General features: G+C 40.4%; 1 protein-coding gene across 2 annotated transcripts in view; it reads right to left on the reverse strand.

Moving 5' to 3' along the window:
• The window catches only part of ZNF438 (zinc finger protein 438), a 223,529-nt gene that overhangs the window by 91,599 nt on the left and 127,621 nt on the right, over positions 1–4,309 (reverse strand). The gene's annotated exons all lie outside the window — the stretch shown is intronic.

Genomic DNA, 4,309 nt, shown 5'->3' on the forward strand with positions numbered 1-4,309 from the left:
TTGTTGTAGTATCCCTGGGAGGAATTGACCTCCAGGCCAATTGGCTGTGAGAATCAGCTGTGTCTACGATGGGAGAACTTCTGTGCTGAAGGCACCCTTATGAGGCTAGACTTGCTTCAGTGGGGCTTTGGTGCTCACTGAGTCTACCCCCTGAGTGTGTCCCTTATGGATCTGAGGAATTGTAATCTGGATGGTCCCACTCTGACCACTTGGTACACTGGCTCTTGGATCTCTAAGGAGGTGCTAATTTAGCCTCTTCCTGAGGCTACCCAGCAGGAGCTATGGAGAAATCTGCAGATTCCTCTTCTTTGTTTGGGGTTTGGAGGTGCCCAGATGAGGCCCAGCAGTGGGGCCTTGGGCCTTCTTTAGAAAGTTCTGGGTCTCTCTGACCCAGCTGCAGTTTGTTAGGTAATTTTCACATTGCAAAGGGACAGGCCTTTCTTATGCAAAAGCCTCTGAGCACAGCTTGGGTGGGGCGGGGTCTCAGGGGGTCAACGGGGCAGAGCAAGCAGCTATGGCTGCTCCTCAGTCCTACCCTAAGAGGCCCCAAGTCTCAGTGTCTCAGTAATCCCTGCAAGTACCTCTGAGAGAAAGCCGCCCTCGAGTTCTGACTGATGCCAGACAGTCCAGTTTCTCCCCGTATGAGTATGGGTCCCCAGAGACTCACCAGGAACTGGAGTTCAGAGCAGTCGGGAGCTTGAGACTCCCTCCCGATTGAAAAAGACAACAGCATCCTCAGCTGCCAGCTCTTTCCAAGTACGCCGCATCCTCAGCCATCAGCCCTCTCCACGTACACCATGTCCTCAGCCACCAGCCCTTTCCACATGTGCTGTGTCCTCAGCTGCCAGCCCTTTCCACGTGTGCGTCCGTACCTCTGCACTTTACTTCCATACTTCCTCTGAGTCTCAGTGCTTTTCTCTTCCCTTCTAGTTGTAGAATTTCCACTCAGCCAGCCTTTCTGTGGTTCTGGATGATGTCCCTCAAAGAAGTCTTTCTTTAGCTCTGAGGTCCAGCAACTTAACCAAACCCAGACACACAGCATGTCCTTTCAATATTCAAATTCTAGTTGTATTTTATTTCAAAAAAGCTTAACCTCTAAACCCTGGTTTTACATCATTGGTTTGGGAATCTTGAATCTACACTTATATATATGATGGATCTGCTCTGTCTTCTACATCAGTGGTCCACAAATAGAGGAATATTTGAAGCTATATGAAGGTTTTCCAGAAGATATGTGGGCACAGATAGGGTTTTTAAAATATGTTTTTATTGATTTCCTAGAGAGAAGAAGGGAGAGGGAAAGAGGAAAAGAGAAATGGAAACATCAAGGATGAGAGAGAATCATTGATAAGCTGACTCCTGCACGCCCCCTACTGGGGATTGAACCCAAAACCTGGTCATGCACCTTTACTGGGAATCCAATGGGTGACCGTTTTGGTGCATGGGACTACACTCAAAGGAGTCATACCAACCAGGGCGGCACATAGTTTTAAGGTAATAAAGACCAGATGCTCAGCCTCCAATTCTTCCTATTACTGATCATTCTGGGATTATATGCAGCTAAAGTATCATTGTATCTTTCCCTCCTTCACAATCACTCTTTTCCCACTTTCAAAAGAAATGCATACCACTCATTAATCCTGTCTAGTGCATTTCCATGGATCATAAAAACCCTCTAGGATGCAAATCTGTAAATCCTCCTTTAATCAAAGGACTACAATAAGGATCAAATGGAATATGTGGGCCCATGTTAGTGTATCATCCTATGTAATAAAAGCCTAATATGCTAAGTGTCCGGTCATCTGGTCGGCCATTCAACCAATCAAAGCGTAAAATAGTAATGATATGCTAAAGCCACTCAACTGCTCGCTATGATGTGCACTAACCACCAGGGGCCAGACAGTCGACCAGTCAACCAGTCGCTATGATGTGCACTGATCATTAGGGGGCAAAGGCTCCCAAAGTGTGATATGCTAATGATATGCTAAGGCTGCTCAACCATTGGCTATGATGTGCACTGACTATTAGGGGGCAAATGCTCCGACCAGTAGGTTAGCTTGCTGCTGGGGTCAGCTGATCGGGACTGAGCGAGACGGGGTCAAACACACCTTGGAGCCCTCCTGCGGTCCCTCCCTGGTCCCTATCGTGCACCAATGGGATCCCTTGGCCTGGCCTGCGCCCTCTTGCAATCTGGGACCCCTCGGGGGATGTTGGAGATCCAGTTGTGGCTTGATCCTGCAGGCTGTGCACTGGGCCTCTAGTAGATGTATAATAGAATGAAGCAGTAGTGCAGGCATTTCTACTTAAGGACCTCTTCAATACCATTATCATTGTAAAAGAACCATCTCAATTCTGGGATACTTTAGCAAGCACACAAAAAATACTGAAAGCAGTAGTATCTATACTACCAAGGCAGCACATGGTAAGGCTCTGTGCTTTATCTATTTATCTATATTAGAATTAGAATTCAGAGTGTGATGGTTGTCATGAAAGATATGTGAAGAGCTGCCCGTAAAAGAAGAGTTAACATACTTATTTAAGTTAAAAAATCAAGTTTGACCTTTACTGATAAAGTGAGTTGAAAAATAGGTTTGAAGACTGGCTTTGTCAGATAGGTTAAATGGCAACCATGTCCCCTAATTAGAGTGATCTACTTTTATTGCTGCAGGCTTTGATAAAAATACATTTCAAACATATTTGAAATAAAAATTTCTCTAAAACATCACATACTGGAAAATATGTATTAAAATTAATAATGTTTCTGAACATCCCTTTCTAAGTATATTGGAATAAACAAGGTGCCTCTAAGTAAAAGAGTAGTATGTACAACAGTCATTTGATAAATCTTAGTTAAGCCTTTTTGATAAACTTCCCTAAACTCAGAAAGTGATCATAAATTCCTTTGCAAGTCAGGTGGTTTCCAAGTCTTTGCTCTCTACATAGGAGTGAGTAATTGGGTTGTCAGTGGATCATTAAAATAATTTATAGATCATGATGAAAAAGTTAAGAAATGATACAATTCTGACATATCATAAACAATAATACTTAAATATTAAAGGTGTTTCATCACTCTTTTAAGTATATATTTGACCTGACTCACTTCTCTCATTTCCAATTTCTATGAACTCACTATTTGTCTGTACCATCTCTTTTCTTTTGTACTCCTTCCAATTTTGTTTTCATTTCTTTGGTAGGTTTGATGTTTCTTCAACTTTTTACTGAGTTCTGCTTCTAATTTTATGATTAAACTTAATTATAATTATTAATTTATAACTTATAAGTTAACTATTTTCCATTTTGTGTATAATGTGAGGTAGGAATCCATTATTACTCTCTTTCATTGAACAATTTCTTGCCCTAGTTGTTGCTGATGGTCTATAGAAATGCAATTGCCTTTCCTGTGTTGATTTTATATATAAAATTCTTGCTAAACTCTAGTTAATTCTAAGAATTTAGTGTGGAGTCATATAAATCTTCTATATAAACAATTACATAATTTGCCAATAACGGCCATTTTTTTCCTTACTTTTAGTTTTCCACCTTTTCTTTTGGGGTTTTTTCCATCCTAGTCTGCTGGCTAGAATTTCTGGTACAATACTGAATAGAAATGGTGATATCAGGAAACTTTATCTTTTAAAGAGTTAAATTGTATTTCTTGATGCCCAGAGATAATTTTAATATAATCAGAATAAGGAAAAGAAGTTGCTTTTGTTTTGAACATTTCTGTCTTGGAGATATCAATATCATTTTTTTAGTTTAAAATACTAAAATGTTTATTCAAAAAGTATAAAAAATATAACACAAAGAAAAGTAACATTAAGACATAAAACAAAAGCAATATGAGATTGTTATTAAAACAAAATAAAAGCTGTGACATTAGCCTTATTAACCTATACACTATTTTTTTTAATTTCTTTTTTGTTTCACAATTTACCATAGGTAAGCTTTGGAAACAACGTAAGTGCCCATCAGCAGATGAGTGGATTAAAAAACTGTGGTACATCTACACAATGAAATACTACACCCCTATAAAAAAGAAGGAACTTTTAACCTATACACTATTAACATCGTCCCAACTTTGCTTTTCCGTGGTGTCACAGGGTAGAACTGTCTCTGAGAAGTGGCTGCCCCGCCAGAGTCTACATTTCCATATTCTCCCCTCTTGCACCAGTTGTGGCTTTGTGAATAGTTCTCCCCAAAAGAATGTCAGTTCTCAGGTTGAGGCTTTTCAGAAACTGAGGTGAGGTATATTCATAGTCTCCTTCCTCACCTGCTTGAGGACTAAAGGCTCAGGTTACAGGTCAGGAAT

This window comes from Myotis davidii, unplaced genomic scaffold (assembly GCF_000327345.1).
Source record: "Myotis davidii unplaced genomic scaffold, ASM32734v1 scaffold515, whole genome shotgun sequence".
Taxonomy (NCBI): Eukaryota; Metazoa; Chordata; class Mammalia; order Chiroptera; family Vespertilionidae; genus Myotis; species Myotis davidii.